Source organism: Epargyreus clarus, unplaced genomic scaffold (assembly GCF_041222505.1).
Source record: "Epargyreus clarus isolate Ecla_fem2 unplaced genomic scaffold, WU_Ecla_fem_2.2 ptg000036l, whole genome shotgun sequence".
NCBI classification, from domain to species: Eukaryota; Metazoa; Arthropoda; class Insecta; order Lepidoptera; family Hesperiidae; genus Epargyreus; species Epargyreus clarus.
This window is the reverse complement of record NW_027332241.1, coordinates 4,233,690-4,247,947: the sequence shown is the minus strand read 5'-3', so window position 1 is coordinate 4,247,947 and position 14,258 is coordinate 4,233,690. Positions and strand designations below refer to the sequence as shown.

Below are 14,258 nucleotides of genomic sequence, written 5' to 3'. Positions count from 1 at the left end.
ATATATTTTAAAAAACGAATGATGCAGTTTTAGTTTTTATCAAAATCGGCCTCGTAACTCCTTTCAGCATTTTTCGTTAATCCTCATAGTAACGGATTTGGCCCTGAAGGCCCGTTTGAAAAATTCACCCTATATAGTATTGTTAATAACAGTAGTGTTATGCGCTGCTGTGTTCTGGTTTGAAGGTTGTAAGAGAGATATACTTAATTACTTACCCAACGCGTCCCACTGCTGGGCACGGGTCTCCTCTCAGAATGAGAAGGATTAGGCCATAGTCCACCGCACTGGCCAAGTGCGTATTGGTAGACTTCACATACATACTTTTATAACTGAACTATTTGTGGTTCGATTCCGGCGGTACCACCGCCACACCTATTTCTACCAATTAACAGTAGTGTTAAGCGCTGCTGTGTTCTGGTTTGAAGGATGTGGTAAGGCAGACATACTTTTCCGAAGCGTTCCAGCTTCGGTTCTTAGGGGTAGCGGCGCATCTGTGGTCGACCTCAGGTAAAAATATCTAATCCTATCTGGGGTTGATTACATTCCATGGGCGACAGTAGCAACTTACCATCAGGTGGACTGCATGCTCGTCTGCTACTCCTATATTATTAAAAAAAAACAGAATATCTAATCCTATCTGGGGTTGATTACATTCCTTGGGCGACAGTAGCAACTTACCATCAAGTGGACTGCATGCTCGTCTGCTACTTCTATATTATAAAAAAAAACAGAATATCTAATCCTATCTGGGGTTGATTACATTCCATGGGCGACAGTCGCAACTTACCATCAGGTGGACTGCATGCTCGTCTGCTACTCCTATATTATTAAAAAAAAACAGAATATCTAATCCTATCTGGGGTTGATTACATTCCTTGGGCGACAGTAGCAACTTACCATCAAGTGGACTGCATGCTCGTCTGCTACTTCTATATTATAAAAAAAAACAGAATATCTAATCCTATCTGGGGTTGATTACATTCCATGGGCGACAGTCGCAACTTACCATCAGGTGGACTGCATGCTCGTCTGCTACTCCTATATTATTAAAAAAAACAGAATATCTAATCCTATCTGGGGTTGATTACATTTCATGGGCGACAGAAGCCACTTACCATCAGGTGGACTGCATGCTCGTCTGCTACTTCTATATAAAAAATACCTATAAACGATCACAGATGCACTCCTGACGAGAAAACCTATACACAGATACAACGCAAACAAGACAACAACCCATATTATATATATTACTATGAACTATTAATGACACGAATATTATGCTGCCCGAACGTAAGTGCCGTGTGTCACGCGAGCCGAAGCGTTGTATAGTGGTGGAAACTTCGGGAATAAATATACGGAAATATGCCCCGTTGGGATTTGATACGCGTTAGGGTTGCCTCTTTCTACACTTCTACACTAATATTATAAAGAGGAAAACTTTGTTTGTTTGTTTGGTTGTAATGAATAGGCTCAAAAACTACTGGACCGATTTTAAAAATTCTTTCACCATTCTAAAGCTACATTATCCACGAGTAACATAGTCTATATTTTATATGAAATATATTTGATAAATAGATTTTGAGGCGGTACAAAGTTTGCCGGGTCAGCTAGTCAGATATATGTGTATAAATATTAATGGTATAGAAGTATTTAAAAGGTTTTTTTATAGTGAGAATTGTGTTAAACTTGAGTGAATAATAGGGTTGTCAATTTTGGAATTTGAGATGTTATTTTTGTTATAAGTAAAACGCAGTAGGTACAATGTTAGCCTTTTACAGGTTAGCCTTTTATATAATGTTATTTAAAATCCCATTTTTTTAAATTTTTATCATAAAATCCAATAAGATTCGATTTATAGTCCCATAACACCGATTACTAAAATTAGATCCGGCTATTTGTATGTTGACTCAATCGGGAAGCAAACCTAAGAAGCTATTCACAACAATCCCTGCACATGAACACTTGAATCCCTACACATGAAACCAAAAGAAAAAATTCCCAAAAAAATTCCCAGGAGCGACAACCCTATACGTAATATTTATGGCAGTTGGGAAACTTCGTGCGATACTAAGCTAGGATTTGGGGCTGCAATTCTGAATCTTTTCGAAACTTTATGCCTACCCCCGTTCTCATGCGGTTTTATTTTATGGTCTATTTCTAGATATTCTAGTCTAGTATATTCTAAATTTCGAGCTGTCTTTTTAAAAGCTAGACTTTTGTGAATTATTGTCATTGTAATATTTATATTCTTGTACCATGAAGTAAGTTGAAGTTGCTGTGGTTTTTAGGGTTCCGTATGAAAAAAATAAAAGACGAAACCCTTATAGGATCACTCGTGGGTCTGTCTGTCTGTTTGTCTGTTGCAGCCAATTTGCTGACACGTATAGACCAAATGAGTTGAAATTTGGAACTTATTACGTATTATTACTATTGGTACGTTTAAATTTTTCGGGCCATAGTATTTTCGGGGTGAATATGTTATCGAATATAACAGATTATTTAAATAACTAGCTGGACCCGGAAAACGTTGTGTTGTCATATAAATAAAAAAAATTAAGGGTGAACAACCCTTATCTTCTATCACAACTTTTTTAATTAGGGATGATTGAGAGTGTTATAAATGTAGGACTAGACAAATATAATCAGAAAGCTTCGAACTGCTAAGCTATCGGGAGTTACACGTGTTATTGTGAGTCAACCATAAAAGATAGACATAAACTGTCGTGGAATATTTTTTATATAATTTTAAGGAGAACATTTCCGTCATATATCATTTCTGTCTAGCTTTAACCATTAAGGTTACATACGCGACGAAAGCTTAAAAAATGGAGTAACTTCTCCCGTTTTCCCAACATTTCCCTTCACTGCTCTGTTCTTATTGATTGTAGCGTGATGAAAAGTATACTATAACGAGCTCAGGAGTATGAAAAATAATTGTACCAAGTTTCGTTAAAATCCGTCGAGTAGTTTTTGTTTCTATAGCCGACCGACAGACAGACAAAAAAAATACTGATTGCATTTTTGGCATCAGTATCGATCCCTAATCACCCCCTGAGAGTTATTTTGGAAATATATTTCACGGACAGAATTGACCTCTACAAATTTACTATAAGTATAGAAGATTAATTTATAAAACCCTTTCCTTTGAGACCCATATAAAAATAATTCTTCCGCCGTTTTAGGGGATACGCCATACTGGATGAAGAGTCATTAAACTAATCATCCATCCAAACCAAGCGTGTATGGAAAATTTCAGCTCAAATGATCGTGGTTAACTGATTTAAAAATCTGTTGCAAGTAGACCCATCATCATCAACCACTTACTGTCCCACTGCTGGGCACGGGTCTCCTCTCAGAATAAGAAGGATTAGGCCATAGTCCACCGCGCTGGCCAAGCGTATTGGTAGACTTCACATATCTTTGAGATTTTTTTTATAAATCTCTCAGGTACGCAGGTTTCCTCACGATGTTTTTCTTCACTGTTTAGCAAGTGATAATTAATTTCTAAAACGCACAACTTTGAAAAATCACTGGTGCGAGCCTGTGATTTGAACCTCGGACCCCTCGATCGAGAGGCCGAGTTTCTTAACCACTAGGCTACCACTGCTGTCGTACTAAAAGCTTGTAAAACACAGTAGACCCCCAAACACTAAAATAGCAAGTTACAAAAAGTTGTGACCGACTGAAATTTTACTTTCGGTTTCAGCAAAATCGTTATCCTTATCCTTACTAATATTATAAATCCGAAAGTAACTCTGTCTGTCTGTCTGGTTGTCTGTTCTTCACGCCTAAACCACTGAACCGATTTTAATGAAATTTTGTACAAAGATAGTCTGAGACCCGAGGAAGGACATAGGATAGTTTTTATCCCGGAAATCCCACGGGAAGTAGGGATGGCGATCTAAGATCGATTAGTCGGAAAATCGATCTTTTGGACCAAATAAATCGATTATTCTAATCGATATTAGTAAAAATTTATTCGTAAACTATGCATTTGATCAAGTGATGATCTTTAGCAAAGTTGTTGTCCATGAGCCCACGAAGGTTTCATAGTTGGTACGAACAATTTTCGCCAGATGGCGCCACTGCCATTCCAATGAAGGTACGAATTTTCAGTTTTATGTATGTTAGTATGTCATATTATTTTCTTTTAAACGCGAGCGAAGCCGCGGGCAAAAACTAGTTTCTTATAAAAAACTGTTGATATTTCAATTCCAAAACGGTTTCTGTTTCAAACGAAACTAGGACTGGAAAACGAATGCTCGTTTTTGTTTCGCCGGAAAAACCAAATTCGGTCAATCACTACTAAAAGCTTGTAAAAGCGCTAGAGACTTGTAATCGGCGTCGACGTCGCGTCAACTGACGTCACGTCAGCTGTGACGTCACTCGCCGCGATCGAGTTGTTTCCAATTAACTTCTCGGCACACCATCAGCTCTTCACGTCACAGTATTGAGTGGCGTTCGTGTACGTTACTTTTGAACGTTGGATTTTCTACTCGACTGCGAGTGATAAAAAATACAACACGTTCCTTTTTTTTATGTATAATTTAGAAGCAGCAGACGATCATGGTACGGTGGTGGTGGTATGTGATAAGGGGCTACTACCGCCAATGGACATCTGTAATCAATCCCAGATAGGATTATATTCCTACCTGAGGTCGAAAACAGATTCGCTGCTACACCTGAGGACTAAGCTGGAACGCCTCGGAAAAGTATGTCTCCCTTACCCTTCAAACCAAAACACAGCACAGCATGACACTACTGCTAATAAGCAGAAATAGGTCTACCACCTTCAACACCACGTTCACACTAACACACACACACACATATATACATGTACAATTGTACACAAGTAGTACTCGTGCGCACACGGATATTAATAGGCATAGAATACCAGCGTTGCAGAAGACCACGATTACCTGAGGGTGGTACCTGAACTTTGAAGGTGGTAGAACGCTTTGTGGTTCGACTCCGGCGGCACCACCGCCATACCTACTTCTGCCTCATAACAGCAGCGTTAAGCGCTCCTATGTTCTGGTTTGATGAGTATAGGTACCCATAATATGGGTATCAAATAAAAGGGTTTTCGAAGTAGAATCCGAAAAATAAATCGACGTTATTAAAATTTAGTTTTAAAAATCATTTATTACAAAAGTAAAAATACTGTTTTCAAAAGCTTTAAATATTTGTCACTTTACACCCGATACTAATAATCAATCCATCCAACTTTCACCAATCTTTGTCCACAAAAATCAAAATTTGTCCAATACGAAGAAATTATCAAATATCGATCTATGATCGTAAACACTGGATAGATTGAATATCAATAACGAGCATTTGGCAAGCGAAGGATTTTATAAAACTTAAAAGAAAACTACAAATTAAATCGCGATTAGCAAGTGACTTCCCCTTGACACCTGTCGCGACCGATTTACGGAATCTTAACTGATGGAAGAATCAATATGAAGGTAACGGAAGGGCTGGGGGTTAATTGGATAACACTCAACTTTAATTGGTATTGAGGTGGAGAGATGGATGGTTCCAGCCGTAACCAATGATGACGGGTTTCATTGACATCGGGTCTAGGGTTGCCACCCAAAATATCGTGATAATTTTTGGCTGACAGCAGAGGGTAATGTTTTTCGAGCGTATGTATTCTATTATAAGTTTAGTTACGTCATTCCTAGTCCAATATGGCGGACCAATCATTTTGTACCTATGTAGTATGTATGTACCCCCTAATTTAGGTATCAAATAAAAGGGTTTTGTGAGAAGAATGCGAAAATTAATGACGTCATTTAAAACGATTTTTAAACATTTTTTTAATATTATATTGATAACAAAATCCGAGATATGTGCGACTTTATGCCCGTTATTAATAATCAATCCATCCAATTATCATCATTAGAAGGTCAAAATTTGTCTAGTATGAGGAAATTACCTCATAGCGATCTTTGGTCGCGAACATTGGATAGATTGAATATCAATAACGGTAATTTCGTAAGCGAAGGATTTTATAAAACTTAAAAGAAAACTACGAATTAAATCGCGATTAGCAAGTGACTTCCCCTTGACACCTGCCGCGACCGATTTACGGAATCGTAACTGATGGAAGAATCAATATGAAGGTAACGGAAGGGCTGGGGGTTAATTGGATAACACTCAACGGTAATTGGTATTGAGGTGGAGAGATGGATGGTTCCAGCCGTAACCAATGATGACGGTTCGAATGACATCGAGTCTAGGGTTGCCACCCATATTGTACTATATTTTTGGCTGTGTGTGGAGGGTAATGTTTTTAATTTTTTAGCTGAATGCGGATGGTAATGATTTTGGAGCGTATGTCGATTTTTCAGGATGCTCTATAGGTCAAATGGCTTGACGGATTAATAAAAAAAATCAAGTCGAACAAATCCAAAAATCAAAAATGAATATGAGGTGGCTTTGTATTTGTCTAAATTGTGACATTGTTTTTTTTTTGAGCAGTTTAGATTTTTTTTTAATAATAATCAATTCAAGTGTACCATTAATTATAGAAAATTTTATCGACTGGCCACTCGATCCGAGATTCCACTCTAGCATACGAGTTTGAAGTTATGTGTGTATTATAAATTATTGATCACTTGCTATAACAGTGAAGGAAAACATCGTGTGGAAACCTATATGCCTGAAAGATTTTAGAAAAAAGGTCTTACGCTATATTTTTTTTTTTCAAATTAATTCCAACCCTTTGTGGCAACCCTACATCGGTTTGTGTCAAATCGATTTTGATGGACATGTGGGCTATTCCCACATACACACATACATAATCACGACATAAATACATTTATACATACAGACACACTTACATACATACATCCTTACAAACATACATATATACATACAAACATACTTACATACATACATACATACACATAAAGACATACACGTCATACATACCATGTGACGAAAATAATATTTAATAAATTCCCGATCGACCGGTCGCCGTGCGCTATGGAGCGGCGCACCTTAGGGTGTACCGTTATCCAAGTCACGTTGCAACCGGCCGCCGCTCGATGCATCCGAGGCGGCGCGCGCGCTGCAGTGGTCTTGTGTCGTTCGTCTATAACGCCCGCGCCGCTTTGCATAATCGCTTGCTATAATATATCGCCGCTTTATATGCTTTACTGAACTTTCTTGTATATAGTGCATTCTGTGAACTTTCTTCTGTGTGTGTCTTGTAACTCTAGTCTTCTATCTTGTGAACTATTGACTTTCTATCCTTCAATATCTATTACTATCGCTTGTACTATTCTCCTTCTTATTAGTGTAGTGTTTGTTGTGTGATTTGTGTGAGGACAATAAACTGTGCCCAAAGGTAATTGTTTCGGACTTATTGCGATATAACCTCAACCTCCACCACACACACGCATCTCCACATTGGTGACCCCTGCTTGAGCACCCGTATTGTACACCCTACTTGAGCACCCGTATTGTACACCTTACTTGTGCACTATAATTGTACCTACAGTGTACACGGAAAATGAGCGATAGTAGTGACTCTGCACGAACAGCGACATCGCAAGATGGCGAACCACGCGCCAACGTGACCGTTCGACGCGCCCGCAAAGTGCGTGTTTCCACCGCGCCCGACACTAAACCCGAGGTGTGTCAAATAAAAATGATTCCATTCGCACCGGAGGACCCCGAGATTTGGTTTGCAATGCTTGAAGGCCAATTCGCTGCTCATGGCATTGTGGACGACAGAATTAAATTTTCGAACGTCGTGATCGGCCTCGATATTGCTCATGCAAAAGCGGTCAAGGATATTATTAAAAATCCTCCATCGACTGACAGCTATGACAAAATAAAGGCCGAGCTCATAAAGCGCTTATCAGCTTCAAATGAGAAGAAGGTGATGCGACTTCTGACCCACGAAGAACTTGGCGATCGAAAACCTTCGCAGTTCCTGAGACACCTACAGGATTTAGCAGGACCATCGGTGCCAGAGAACTTCATAAAGTCGATTTGGAGCAGCCGTCTGCCGCAAAGCATCCAGACTATCCTGGCATCCCAACCCTCTCACTCACTGGAAGAGCTGTCTGACCTGGCTGATCGCATCCAGGACATCATCACACCTGGAGGCGTGGTAGCTTCAACCGCCGTGCCTGTGACAGTCGCTTCAGGACACCAGAACAGCGAAATAGCGGAGCTGAGGAAGATGGTGGAGCAGCTCACTACTCGTATGGACCGACTTTCGCGCGAACCACGGCGCGAGATCCGTCGTCCCAGACCCCGTCGACGCGCTTCATCTTCGTCTTCGCGCACCCGTTCGCAGTCTAGCTACAGGAGACACCCCATGTGCTGGTATCATTTTAAATTTGGTTCCAACGCTCATAGATGCCAGCTCCCGTGCGACTTTGAGAAGTCGGGAAATGCCAAGGGCAGTCGGTAATGGCGACTAACGACTGTCCAACGACTGGTCGCCTGTTTGTTACGGACCGTAACACGAAGACCCAGTTCCTGGTCGACACCGGCAGCGACCTCTGTGTCTTCCCTCGGTCCCTGCTGCGAGAACGTCGAGCGCCAACTAATTATCAGCTCTCTGCAGCCAACGGGTCGACCATCGAGACCTATGGGTATCACCACCTGGACCTGGATTTGGGACTACGTCGTACCTACCCTTGGCGGTTTGTGGTAGCAGACGTTACAAAGCCAATCATTGGCGTAGACTTTTTGTGCGCGTATAATTTAATAGTTGATTGTAGAAATCAAAAATTAATAGATAATACTACATCTCTTTCTGTTGTTGCTTCTTTGTATAACTGTAACGATGCTTGTTCAGTAAAGGTATTAACCGGCGAATCGCGCTTTCATAAATTGCTTTCTCAAAATTTTTCAGAGATTACGCGACCCGCCGGCACACACCGCACAATACCACACAGCACACAACATCATATACGCACCACTCCAGGTCCCCCAGTTTCCTGTACCCCTAGGCGCTTGGCTCCAGACAAGCTTAAGGTTGCGAAGGAAGAGTTTAGGGCCATGCTGGCCAATGGGACAGCTAAACCTTCAGACAGCCCTTGGTCGTCGCCTTTACACCTGGTAGCCAAGAAAGACAACGGATGGCGCCCCTGCGGCGACTATAGGTTGCTGAACGCCCGCACCATACCTGACAGGTACCCCATCCGTCATATACATGACTTCGCGCATGACCTTTCAGGTTGTACAGTTTTCAGCGTTCTTGACCTTGTGAAGGCGTACAACCAGATACCCGTTTGCGCTGACGACATCCCAAAGACGGCGATTACCACTCCGTTCGGCATGTACGAGTTTCCGTATATGACGTTCGGCTTAAGAAACGCAGGCCAAACTTTTCAACGCTTCGTCGATGAGATGATGCGAGGACTGGATTTCGTCTATTGTTACCTGGACGACATACTAGTCTTCAGCCGCGATGAAGCTCAACACGAGGAGCACCTTCGTACAGTCTTTACGAGACTTCGGGACTATGGCATGGTCATCAACGTGTCCAAGTGTGTTTTTGGGGCTTCCGAGGTAACCTTTTTAGGTTACACTATTTCGGCAAGCGGAACCAAACCACTTGACACAAAGGTCCAGGCCATAAGAGAGTTTCCCCCACCAAAAGACGTTAAGACACTCCGACGCTTTTTGGGTATGGCAAATTTTTACCGGCGTTTTCTGCCGAATGCTGCCCAAATACAAGCGCCTCTTAACGCCCTTCTCACGGGGGCAGTCAAGGGTTCCACACCCATTAGTCTGACCGGCGATGCTCTGAAGGCTTTCCAGGACACCAAGGAAAGCCTTTCTAATGCAGCTCTTCTTGTGCACCCAGACTGTCGCGCAAAGCTTGCGTTAGTGTCAGATGCATCAGACACGGCTATTGGGGCAGTTCTGCAACAGCTCCAAGACACTGTGTGGCAACCCTTGGCTTTCTTCTCCCGAAAACTCAGCCCGTCTCAACAGAAGTACTCCCCGTACGATCGAGAGCTTCTTGCGATTTACGAAGCGGTAAAGTATTTTCGGCACATGGTTGAGGCGAGACATTTCGTGATCTATACTGACCACAAGCCGATCAGTTTTGCGTTTCACGAAAGGAAACATAACTGTTCGCCGCGGCAGTATAGACACTTGGATTACATCTCTCAGTTCACAACCGATATAAGGCACATATCCGGCAAAGACAACGTGGTAGCCGATGCCTTGTCTCGCGTTGATGAACTGAGCTCATCAATACGTCTCGCCGATCTAGCCAATGCACAGGAGACGGATCCAGAACTGGCGCAGCATCTCAGAGACGAATCGTCCCTGCGCCTCTCTAAAGTGGTAGCGCCTGGGGATCGAATATCTGTGTACTGTGACATCAGTACATCGACCCCCAGGCCATTTATCACCCAACAATTTAGGAAGCAGATCTTCCATAGCCTCCACTCCCTAAGTCACCCAGGTCCCAACGCTACGGCCAAATTGGTGGCCGAAAGGTTCGTTTGGCCGGGCATGAGAAAGGACTGCCGCGAATGGGCCAGAACGTGCTTGGCTTGTCAGCGCGCAAAAGTAAGTCGACATGTAACTACTCCGTTAGGTACTTTCGACTTACCTCGCGCGCGATTCAAGCACGTTCATATTGACCTCATAGGTCCCCTTCCAGTTTCCCAGGGAAACAGGTATTGTTTAACGGCTATCGACCGATTCACCCGATGGCCTGAAGTCGTCCCAATACCTGACATCACTGCGGAAACTGTGGCCAAGGCTTTTCTTTCGGGATGGATCTCCAGATTTGGTAGCCCGATAGATATTGTAACAGATCGCGGACGGCAGTTCGAGTCCGCGCTGTTCCAGTATCTATCCAAGGCTATTGGGTTTCAGCGGAAACGCACTACGGCGTACCATCCGTCTTGTAATGGTCTGGTTGAGCGCTTTCACAGGCAACTTAAGGCGTCGATTACCTGTCATGCCCATAACAGCTGGTCGGAGATCTTGCCACTGGTACTCTTAGGTGTTCGCAGCGCGTTCAAGGAGGACTTACAGGCTTCCTCAGCCGAACTCCTCTACGGCGAACCCCTAAGACTACCTGGCGAATTTTTCGACCCCAGCGTGCCATGTACGACAGACCTGTCAGATTTTACGGCGCGCCTAAACTCTTTCGCAAACAGGTTAAAACCGGTACCAGCTTCACGCCACTCCAAACCCAATACGTTCATCTTCAAGGAGTTGACGAACGCCGACCACGTCTTCCTGCGTGAAGATGCGTCGCGTTCCCCCCTCCAACCAGTATACACAGGTCCGCATAAAGTATTGGAGAGGGGAGACAAAACCTTCAAAGTCCTCGTGAAGGGTAAGCCGGTAGTGGTAAGCTTGGATCGACTGAAGCCAGCGTACATACTCGCTGATGAGGGACATGTAGAAAAACCTACCTCACCACCCGAACGATCCTTCCCGCATACCCCTCCTGCCGCACCTAACTTACCTCCTTCTCCGTCTTCACCAGTTTCTTCTTCATCTTCACCAGATTCTTCTCCATCTTCATCTGAACCTTCTTCACCACATCCTCCTTCGGCACCATCCAAAATTACCCGTTACGGACGAAAAGTCCGATTCCCTAATTTTTATCGCCCTTAGCCAGGTCTCTGGGGGGGAATGATGTGGGCTATTCCCACATACACATATACATAATCACGACATAAATACATTTATACATACAGACACACTTACATACATACATCCTTACAAACATACATATATACATACAAACATACTTACATACATACATACATACACATAAAGACATACACGTCATACATACCATGTGACGAAAATAATATTTAATAAATTCCCGATCGACCGGTCGCCGTGCGCTATGGAGCGGCGCACCTTAGGGTGTACCGTTATCCAAGTCACGTTGCAACCGGCCGCCGCTCGATGCATCCGAGGCGGCGCGCGCGCTGCAGTGGTCTTGTGTCGTTCGTCTATAACGCCCGCGCCGCTTTGCATAATCGCTTGCTATAATATATCGCCGCTTTATATGCTTTACTGAACTTTCTTGTATATAGTGCATTCTGTGAACTTTCTTCTGTGTGTGTCTTGTAACTCTAGTCTTCTATCTTGTGAACTATTGACTTTCTATCCTTCAATATCTATTACTATCGCTTGTACTATTCTCCTTCTTATTAGTGTAGTGTTTGTTGTGTGATTTGTGTGAGGACAATAAACTGTGCCCAAAGGTAATTGTTTCGGACTTATTGCGATATAACCTCAACCTCCACCACACACACGCATCTCCACAGACAATTTTGGTTTAAAATCGGATAATAATTTTCAGGGTACTTGTCAGTTATACTAAGGAAAATCAAATTTAAGAGCGTAATCTTATGATTTATTTACACCAAGAAATACACTAAGCGTTCCAATTTAGTCCTTAAAATAGCAACGCATCTGTGACCTTATCACTACTAGTGCAGTTAAACATGAAGGTGGTAGAACCCTTTGTGGTTCGACTCCGGCGGCACCACCGCCACACCTATTTCTGCCTCAAAACAGCAGCGTCGCTCTGCTGTGTTCTGGTTTGAAGGGTATGGTAAGAGACATACTTTTCCGAGGCATTCCAGCTTAGTCCGCTAAGGTAGCGACGTATCTATGGCCGACGTCAGTTGGAAATCTAATCTTATCTGGGGTTGATTACAGATGTCCATGGGCGGCAGTAGCCACTTGCCATCATGGACTGCATGCTCGTCTGCTACTCCTATATTATAAAAACCTCCTTGCTCTATCTTCACAAGACGATGTTTAAAACCTGCATATGCAATAGAATGCATGCATATGCAATGTCTAAGCGCTATAATGAAGATGTTAGCAAACTTTCTTCAAAGACTAGACTTTGTGTACGATAAAGAAACATCTCGATACAAAAGATAAGGTAAAAGATAAAGTGCAAAGTACCTTAAGGTATGGTAATGACGTCACAGGGCTCAAGATTGCAGTGTACGCTTTGATATTCAAAATGGTTTCAACTTTACAGTTCAAAGGGATTAGGTACTGCTATAATATATCAGGGATTTTTAAAATGTTTCTTATAAACTTAGTGGTAGTAATATGACGACCCGCGTGGCGGAGCGGTCACCATGCCGGTCTGACACGCAAAGGGTCTCGGGTTCGATCTCCGGCCAGACAGATTTCTAAATGATGATTTTAGATTTCTGTCTGGGTCTGGGTGTTTGTGTATTTGTCTCTGTGTGTGTCCATGGCACCCACGATACAGGGAATCCTAGTGTGGGGCTGTGAGTGTAGAAAGCGTTTTAGTTTAGTTTAGTTTAGTTTAGTTTAGTAATGTATTTAAATTATTTTATTATAGTGTTATTTTCATGATGTGTTATTTATATAATACTAAGTGCCAATTTATATAGTCACTGGCTGGTATGATAGTATGAGTTAGCATAAAAAAGAAAAAGAACGCTCTTGAGGTTGGAGTTGTATTTTGCGGGGGAATAATAAAATTTGGAAATTGGTCGAAGAAACAGTTTTATTATTTTATTAGAATTAAAATTTTATTAATACCTAATTCTATGTTATATACCTTACTGTTTTACTTTACTGCAGAGGGTAATGTTTTTAAAGTATGTATGTGTCATTCTTTGTCACGCTACAGCCCAAACGGCTTGACGGATTAACATATGAGATGTCGATGGATTCGTCTAAATTGTGAGAGTTACATAGCTGTATTTTTAAGGTGGTAGAACCCTCTGTGGTTCGACTCCGGCACCACCAACGCCACGCCTATTTCTGCTTCATAACAGCAGCGTTTAGCGCTGCTGTGTTCTGGTTTGAAGGGTGTGGTAAGGGAGATGCTTTTCCGAGGCGTTACAGCTTAGTCCTTAGGGGTAGCGCATCGGTGGTCGACCTCAAGTAGGCATATAATCTTATCTGGGGATTGATTACAGCAGGCGGCAGTAGCCACTTACCAGCAGGTGGACTGCATGCTCGTCTGCTACTCCTATATTATAAAAAAAAATCAGTCGGGCCACATACATAACTTGAAAAACATTACGCAGTCGCGTAAAAAGTTCAAATACATTAAAAAACCATGAACTTACTATGAATTATTAGTAAAATTTGTGTTTTTTGTTGTTTCAGGTATGTGCAGTATCTACATTCTGCAATTACAATGGTAATGTCGGTGACCGCAGTCATCGAGTATGATTCCCGAAGATCATATCTTTATCATTATCATCATATCATCATTATTGTTGATGATTATTAAC

At 42.2% G+C, this 14,258-nt stretch overlaps 1 protein-coding gene and 1 pseudogene across 1 annotated transcript in view; both read left to right on the top strand.

Moving 5' to 3' along the window:
- LOC140756947 (uncharacterized) overlaps positions 1-14,258 on the top strand; it is a 303,409-nt gene that overhangs the window by 245,910 nt on the left and 43,241 nt on the right. The gene's annotated exons all lie outside the window — the stretch shown is intronic.
- LOC140756814 (uncharacterized) lies at positions 6,783-9,230 on the top strand (annotated as a pseudogene).